This window comes from Pundamilia nyererei, unplaced genomic scaffold (genome assembly GCF_000239375.1).
Source record: "Pundamilia nyererei isolate P.nyererei 1_Seehausen unplaced genomic scaffold, PunNye1.0 scaffold00275, whole genome shotgun sequence".
In the NCBI taxonomy this organism is placed as follows: Eukaryota; Metazoa; Chordata; class Actinopteri; order Cichliformes; family Cichlidae; genus Pundamilia; species Pundamilia nyererei.
The window spans coordinates 667,417-677,308 of NW_005187676.1; positions in this window are offsets into that span (position 1 = coordinate 667,417).

The following is a 9,892-nucleotide window of genomic DNA, read 5'->3' on the forward strand; positions in this document are numbered from 1 at the left end:
TCCAGCTACACCGACTACTCCAACTAAAGGGGCGGCTGCTTCCCAAGAACCACCAGTAAGGCAGGCATTGCCAATCCCTGTCCCGGGGTCTCCTCTCCGCCCTACCACACCTGTGAGAGTGACTTCCACGGGGCGGTAAATTAAAGTACCTCTCAGATTCAGAGACTGAGGACTATCTCCTTTCTATGTTCTATGGGCAGAATAATTCCTTATCAGGACTGAGGGTAGTCTACCCCTGTGATGTCCTGCGTTCTGACAACACTGTTTTATGTTTAAAGTACTTTTGTTAAAGGGGGAGATGTTGTGAAACCTGTTTGTTGTCCTAATAAGGCTACCATGGGGGCAGCCACTAGAGGTCGCTAGAATACTGGTGTGTATATGTGTTTTCCAGAAATTGGTGTAGCCACGTACACTGCTGCTACAATTCAATAAAAAGCGGTTCGTGCTTGAGAACCCTGCATCTTATTGCCTCCGAACATGACAACAACTAAAACTATAACTGAAACTAATCAAAACTAAACTGAAACTAAGGATTTTCAAAAAAATAAAAACTAAACTAAACTAAACTAGCAAACAATTGGTAAAAACTAATTAAAACTGATATAAAATTGAAAATCTGAAGTCAAAACTAAATAAAAATAAAAACTAATGAAAATTGCAAAACTATTAAAACCCTGGCTCCAACCTGCTGGTGACCTTCTACTGCTCATCCACTGAGAGCTTGCTTACATATTGCATCACAGTATGGTACGGCAGCACAGAAGATCCCCCCCCCACACATGTTTGTACTGAGTAGGAGATGCTCTGTATCTCATTGTACATCTGTATAGTGACAGTAAAGGCATTCTATATTCTATGTCTAAAGGATAAAGGTCACTCTGGAAGATGCCAAAGTTCACATTTTGGACAGAGAAAAGAGATGAAAGGGGAATGAAATAAGCCATCTATGTCCACTGTGAATGATCATCCTTGAACAGAGGGGGTGTCTCACAAAACCAGCTGTCTGCCACTTCTAATCCAGTTTTGAGATCCCTTCCCAGTTGCCTAAATGCCCACTCACATTTTGTGTCAGTGTGATCTCATTAGGTCAAATGACCTGATGACAAGGTAAGGCAGGGTCTCACAATGGCTTCACCCAAAACCTCTGCTGGTAATGACCCACACCTCTTCTCACACCTTGGCTCATGTATAGAGATCGACAGACCACGTGACTTGTGCTCATTGCATTGTAGGTACGAGTGGCAGCAAAATCAAAACACTGCATCAAGTTCTAGCATTTCCAGCACCGGTAACCATTCATTCTGCCATTTTAATCCCTACTTTTATTTCATTTGCAGAAAAACAGTACATGAACAAAACGAAGGACAACACAGCAGGTCCGTACAAAGACAGACTTGACGAAAAGGCAAAAAGAAGGTACGAGGCAAAAAAAATCAAAGGAGTGAAAGGATTAGACCCATACGAGCATACATAGCGGACTAAGATGTTAGTGTGCTGCCCAACTTAAAACATAAAAACAACACTAAAAGTCCAGCGGCATCAGCGACAGCATTAAAATCCACTCAAATCGGAGCGGGGCACAGAAAACCTGGCGATGTCCCCGGCTGCCCTGTCTGTCTCTTCGCTCCGGAGTACTGGAAGAGAGAGAGGGCAGCAATAGTCACTGTTCTTTCCAGTGAAAGGGATTTCTTGTAGGAAGGTGTGTCTCGGGACTTACCCCGCAATCCAGGCCCTCCGTCACCTCTTCGTGACTTTGGAAACATGACTTGAACATTTTTTCTTCCATGAAGCAATCCGATAAAAAAACGATCTCTTCACCCGTCAGCTTCCCATGGCTGTCATGTGACCGGTAGTTAATAACACAACAGCTTCTTGGCATTCTTTGTGTCTCTGTTTATCTCTGTGTGATTGTTGTCTTATAATAGCTCGTGCGCTAGCCACTTGTACCTACAATCCTTTGCGGTTTTACCCCCGAAATGACGTCACATTCTCGAACTCTATTAAGGCCCATGATCAGTAGTGAGTCAACGACCCTCCTAGGGACACTCCCACTAGGGGTTAAAGTCTGGGACTTTCAAACATTTGACCTTAGAAGTAAAGAACCTTCTCAGATGAGAGGTGAAACGTCTTCAAGAAACAAGTCCAGTCACTCCCCCCCCCCCCAAGCTACTTAGAGAAACATGACTTCAATGACTGAGAACAGTGTCAGACATGACATTTGGGAGGTGCAGATCATGAAGAGGAAAGGAGAAGAAAGAAAGGAAAATAGGAGGAAATGGGGAAAAAAGAACAAAGCACAACGGATAAAGAAACAACCCCCTTGACTGGTAAATGGCCTGTATTTGTATAGCGCTTTACTAGTCCCTAAGCACCCCAAAGCGCTTTACACAACCAGTCACACACCGGTGATGGCAAGCTACATTGTAGCCACAGCCACCCTGGGGCACACTGACAGAGGCGAGGCTGCCGGATACTGGCGCCACCGGGCCCTCTGACCACCACCAGTAGGCAACGGGTGAAGTATCATGCCCAAGGACACAACGACCGAGACTGTCCAAGCTGGGGCTCGAACCGGCAACCTTCCGATTACAAGGCAAACTCCCAACTCTTGAGCCACGATCGGGGCGACTGTGAAAGAGAGCAGAAAGAAGATGAAAGCACCAGACAGAGCACCCACACCCAAAAAGCTGAGCATACCAGAGGCCAGCACGAACTGAGGACGGCCTCAGGGCTACAGGCACATACATGCACAAAGACACACGCACATCCACATCAACCCACTGCTCTAAAACCCATTAAAAAACCTGTTAACTCTAATGTCTTATTCTTGCTATTAAACCTAGTACAAAGAAGAGCTGACAATTTGGTCCCATTATAAGTGAGGTATTTAACACGACGAAGCAACACATGGTTTATTGTTGTTGTTATATAGATATGTGTATATTATAGAGATGTATGGCTTGGACCAAAAATACCAGGCGCCTGACTTCCTGTCTCCATCTCACTCCTCTGTTTTTCACCCTGTGTAAACAATTTACTAAACTACTATTTTGGTTTTTCTTGTTTGTATAAGTCAAAACTTTTGCAACCTGAACAGAGACCAAACGGAAGCGTTTGTTATGCCCCACAGGTAAGTGTTTGTGTTCCTGTGATCAGTTCTCTATAACTGTCTTTTCATCATTTGTTACCATTGTGGCCTGAAGCGCTCAGCTTTATCATAAAGGTCACCTTTGTTTAGTACTGAGTCCTGATCTACATTTGGTTCTGCTTTTTAAACTGATCTGGATTGGCAATATGTAGTGTTCAACACAAACATCATTATTACATATATCATATTACAGTGTTTCAGTCAGTGTTTCAAATCATCTGTTAATTTTTCTTTTATTGTGTTTACATGTAATCAATGTGACATTCAGTGTGCATTTGCACACATACATGTCAAAGCAAGACAAAAAATTCAGAATAAATGAGCTTCTGCTTTGTTTTGATATATCAACAGATAATAAAGTTAACCTTAAATTTATTTGCTGCCTTTGTTACTTTAAAAAAACAAAACAAAAAAACCCATACAGGTCTTTAGTTCAACTACAAGAATTGATGGCATTAATCCCAACAGACATTGTTCTAGTCTCCGAGACATGGGAAACTCTCCTCCACAGTCTTAGGATGCAGGTCAGATCGCTCTCCTTGGTTCCATGTCTTGGTCATGTTGTTTTGTCATGTCATGCTGTGGCAGGCAGGAGGAAGGACCCAAATGCAGGACTCGGTACAAATTCAAATTCAAATTCAAATTTTATTTGTCACGTACACAGTCATACACAGTACGATATTTAGTGAAATGCTTGGACAACTGCTCGTGACCTAAAGAAAACAAAAAAGGAAAGGCTATGAATAAGATAGGAAATAAATATGAAAAATTAAAAAGGGTAAATTTAACTAGGAAGGAATAAAATATAAATTAAGGTTAAAAATGAAATAACTGTACAACACAAATTAGAATGAAGGGTAAATTTAACTGGGAGAGAATAAGATAAAAATATATAAATTAAAGTTGAAAATAAAATAACTGTACAACAAAATACACAATACAGAACTATATAAGAATGTATGAAGAAATATAAATAAATATATACACAATAACAGCAGCTACAAGTATTAACTGGAAATGAAGAATATAATGTCCAGTGTTGTGCAATCCACATTATGTCTTGTGCAGTGCAAATATGCTTAAAGTGATTTAAGTGATGAAGTGAAAACAATGTCCAGAATGTCCAGTGTGTGTAAGAACTATATGTGTGGGTCAGTACTGTGTGGTGGTGTGATTGAGAGACCGTATCGCCTGCGGGAAGAAGCTCCTCCTCAGTCTCTCTGTGTTGGTCTTCAGGGAGCGGAATTGCTTTCCTGACCTCAACAGAGAGAACAGTCCGTTGTTGGGATGGCTGAGGTCCTTCACAATCTTCCTGGCCTTGGTCCAGCACCGCCTGCTGTAGATTGAGTGCAGGTCAGGGAGCTCGGAGCGGATGGTGCGCTCAGCTGACCGCACAACCCTCTGTAGAGCTCGTCTGTCCTGCATGGTGCTGTTCCCGAACCAGGTTAAGATGTTTCCTGTCAGGATGCTCTCTATGGTGCAGGAGTAAAAGTTCCTGAGCACCTTGGGGGGCAGTTGGAAGTCTCTCAAGCGTCTGAGGTGGTAGAGACGCTGACGGGCCTTTTTCACCACGGTGTTGATGTGACAGGACCATGACAGGTCCTGCGTGATGTGAACTCCGAGGTATTTGAAGCTGTCCACTCTCTCCACTGGGCACTCGTTGATGACGGGGGTCTGGTAGTTCCTCTCCTGCTTAGTGCTGAAGTCCACTATCAGCTCCTTTGTCTTACTGACGTTTAGAAGGAGTACATACAGGGATGAACTTTAAAAGGCAGCTTTATTTTGCTGTTAAACATTAGGATACTACAAAACAAAACCTAACCTGGAAAACTTAAGCTAAGACTAGAGAACACTGAGCACAGGAAAACCACACAGCTACGAGGGTACGACGCAGAAAAGGGCAATGGAAAGCACAGGGCTTAAATATACAAAGGAGTAATGAGTGAATGGGAAACACGAGGGAAACACAGCTGGGATTAATTAGATATAATACATGGGACCGTCAAAGTAAAGCAGGAAATAACGCAAACATCAACTCAGGAACACAACACACAACACAAGGAACACGAGAGAGGCGCAGAGACAAAACCTTAAAGCTAGAAAATCACAGCGGTGCAATAGAATAACTAAGAAACACCAAATACAAAAGCCAAAACCATGACAAAGAACCAAAATAAAGAATAACCAAAACCTAACCACAGATTCACCTGACCATGACATCAAGATGATTCAAACGCTCATGTGCCATTGTTCTTCGTAAATGATTTTTAATCAAACCTGGGGCTGAAAAGCTGCGCTCACATGAAGCACTGCTCGCTGGTAATAACTCCTTGACTATTGACTATTTTTCCAAGGCTCAACAATTTATGAAACACCTCCTCGAATGGTCCTAGTAATTGTACAATGTCTAGAAGTGTTTCGCCCCTCAGCTGGTTGGCCAAGTCATCAACATTTAAATAAAAAAACATTAGCAAAGGAAAAAAAGAGTATCTTTTTGCAAAAAGGTGATGCTTTGAGGGTAAAGTGCTTGGAGCCCTGACTAACCAGGTTGTTGTGATATTATAGCCCATGTTTTTCAAGTCATTTTATTATCTAAGCAGCAAGCTCTGCTGCATCTGAGCTGTCAGCTTTCATGAAGTCAAGAAAGCCCTCATGTATGACCTCTCTGAAACGTTTATCTGATGATCAGTGACGTTTGATCTTTTTTCTGAAAGTCTTTGGTTTTATCAGCTATTACACTGAACTCCCAACTTTGTTTAACTTCCCTTTTTATTTCCTGTTGAACACTTTCTGCCAGAGTCTCTACTGATGGAGTGCTCTAACCATGTGTAGTCTCTGTACCACAAATTAATGCCCTCTTGCTGTGTCCATGTTGCGTTTTGGGGAAAACCCTAAGGACAGGCTGCACAGGACCCTCTGCTCTTGACTGGGAAATGTCTGGTGGGAAGCAAATTGAATTAATGTTTCGGTCAGTTGTTTATATTCCTATAACTTTCATGGAAATGAGAAAGTAATTTGAATGAGTGCATATTTTAAAGAAATTTAAAGACCATGTACAGAATGAAAAGCATACCATACATACATACAATATTTTAGTCTCATTCAATCCCAGTGACTCCCAGTCTGCTGGAAGAGGAATATTGTAGCACAACAATGATCCAATGGACGCTGCAAAAACGACCTGACAAAATATGTTCTCTGAATTAAAGCAACAGAACAGCTTTGTATATCAAAGTGAAAGATGACAACACAAGGAACAAGCTTCTATGTTTGCAGTGAATAGAAGCTGCGTAAAAGGGAAGGAAGCACAGAGAGACCAATCAGAACAAGAAACTCTGGAAAAAGTCTTTTAACACCTAAACTAAACACAACTTCTCTTATTTTCTGCAGTAAAACTGTTTTCAGATTATCTGTGGATCAGAGTGTAGCAGGACTGGATGTGATGATGGGGCACTCTCTGCTCTGCAAGATAGGCTTTTTCTGTAAGTACACTTCTGATTGTTTGAATGGCACTGACTCACTAAGAAAAGCCTTACTTTATATTGATTTTTATTTTGTTAGTTTATATTGCCTGATGAGGTTTTATTCATTATTTTAGGTAGGAAAAAGTCTTCTTTTGTATAAAAATTAATCATATGCACAAGCCTTCTTTGGAGTAAATTAAAAGTCGAATAAAATAACTGCGGAATATTCAGATGTTCCATTTTTTTGCATCATTAACATGTGCACTTTAACTGGTCATGAAACACTACATGTATGAAGACTAATTTACAAAATGGGGCCCTCCCTGCTCTGACAAATGATCATTTATTTAAATGTGTCTGAGAAAATTGTTAACTCAGTGGAAAACAAGGCAACTAAAAAGCAGTCTAAATGGGTCACTTTTGTTCTGGTCTTGGCTGCATCAGTGAGTGTTATGTTAAAAATCAAGGATATACTGTGAAGGTTCTCAGTGATCCGGGTCATCGTAGTCTAAGGATCTCGGGAAGAAAGTTGAAAGTCTGTAAAACTGGCTGCATGACTGGCAGGACTCCTGTGAACCACATTGTGTAATCAGGGTCTTTAGTCCTGGTAGTGCTGGTTTCCAGCAGCTCCTTCACACATTTTCTGCTTTTGGTGTGTAAAATAATATCAGACATGATACCTGGAAATTGAAACAGCTATTGCAGTGTCTGCTGCCAAAATGAAAGTTTATGAAGAACGTGAAGGGGCTAAGGTGAGTGAGACCAGACCTACAGTAATGCCATATCTTGACTTTTTTTATGATGAATGATGAAAACAGACATGGCAATGTGAAAAACACACCAGGAAGTCAAACAGATAGAGAGGTCTGCATCTTGGATGAATCCTGGTGTTGCTGAGAGCAACTCAGACAAGCTCTACTTTCTGGAGTAGCATACCCAAGGCAAATCTTGTGATCAGGTGAAGCATATGCCTGAACATTGGGTTTATGAAAGCGCCCTGGAGCTGCTTCAAGATAAATATGAAAACCAGCAAAAGGTCGCTATCACACTAATCGAAAAGGCATCAAAGTGGCCTCAAATTGAGGGTGAAGATGGAAAGGCTTTGAGCACGTTCTCTGTATTCCTGGTGATCTGTCGTAATAAATTCTGAACCATGAATCTGATATAAAGGTGCTAAAAATATAATGTGTTCAATCCAAAAAATTGGCTTTGACCAAATAAATACTGAATCTCATTGAATCTTGAGAAAAAAAAAACAAAGGAATTTTTTCACTGTGATCTTTTGAATCCTAACATCTGTGAGCTTTGTCTCTTCACTGCATGTTGTTTCCAGATGTTCATTCAGCAGCATCTCTCACAGTGAGTCCTGACAGAGTGCAACACTTCACCTCTGACTCTGTCTCACTGACCTGTGAGGGAAACTTCACTGAGTGGAGAGTGAGGAAGTTCTCTGAGGACGGCCGACTCTCTGACTGTTGGAGAATGACTGGATCCACATGTGACATCAACACATCAAAGTCAGATACTGCAGTGTACTGGTGTGAGTCTGGATCAGGAGAGTTCAGCAGTGCAGTCAACATCACTGTACAGAGTATGTTATTATACATTTACTTATTGGATTTGAATCATTTAGACGTCACATGAACATTTGTCACAGCTTTGCTGTATGTGAAGTAATTTTATTTGGAAAATATTGTTTGTTGTTGGTCTCATTTCATTCGATCTCTTCATAATCCAGATTGTCAAAATGTGCAGACAACAGTAATATTTTATACTTCTATATATATAAATAAAAGTATTTTATATATATATTTTTGTAATAAACCAATGAAAGCTCAATATCTCTGTCATCAAAGTGTTATTCCTCAAGATCATCATGTAAAAAAGGTGCAGTTCTGTCAAAGGTTTTGCTGTGTGTGAGTTCTCCTCAGTCCAGAGCTAGTCAGGGAGTTTAGAAGAGATTAGCAGGTGTTGATGTATTTTTTCAAATAATTTTGATGACAGAGAAATAACATTAGATTCTTTATTTAAGCTTTGAAGTCACCAGGATATTTTTTGGGAGAACTTTTGTAAAATATCCCATATAATTATACTTTATTAATAATTAATTATTGTTTGTTGTTACAGTAACTGCATCAGGAGCTGACAGCTCTTCACCTCCTGTGTGGTTGATGGTTGGACTGGTTTGTGGAGTCTCTCTCATTATTATTCTCCTGCTCTTGTTGTATCGCTGCAGACAGTCCAAGTGTAAGAGCCTCTTCTTTTCATGCTGTATTAGAGAGTTTATTTACTACATACACTTTAATTATTCACACATATACATGTATTCTGATCTCATGACACAAAATATCAGTGGAACAATTAAATGTAATAATTGTAAATGAAAGAAACTGAACAGTCTGATGAAGAAGACCAGCTCTGTTCTGGGACGTCGTCTTGACACAGTGGAGGTAGTCAGCAGTCATTGTGCAAATGTTCTATTTTCCCCCCATTTAAAAACCTTTATGATTCCCACCATGTGGACTGTCATTGGATGATTGCGAATTAGTTAGAACAAAAAGCAAAATGCTAAAACTATCACCATAGAGAAATATGGTGAAACAGGAAATACCTCTGAAAAACTTCATATAGATATTTCCCGAGTGTCATGGACTGGCTGCATGAAGCAGGCAGAATAGGGCGCAAAATGCAGCAGGCAGCTTTATTGCTGGAATGTTGAAGAAAAAAAATTGAATTGGAGAATACAGGTAACTAACACCAGACAGGAGACTGTAAGTAAAACAGGAAGCACTAAGATGCAGACTAATTCACACAACATGACACAGGAGCTGGGAGAACAGAACACTTAGGGAAACGAGATGGACTAAGGAGATAATGGGAGAAGATAACGAGAGGGACATGGAAACAGTTAAGGGAGATGAGACACAAAGAGAGAGAGAGAGCAAGGGAGCAAGGAACCAAGGGTGAAAGAGCACAAGAGAGTGAGAGGGGATGAGAGAGGGTGAGGGACATGATGGGCTGGGGAAACATGGAATGAACACGAGGAGGGGGGACATGGAAACAGAAAGGGAAACAAGACAAAAGGACACATATGCGCACATAAAGACACACACACACACACACACACACACACACACACACACACACACACACACACACACACACGCAGAAGGACACAGAGGACAGAGACACAAGGGGAACCTAATGGACAATGAACCAAACAGGGAATATAAGAAACTCAAAACAGACTTAAGGCTACTAATGAACCTAAAACATAAAC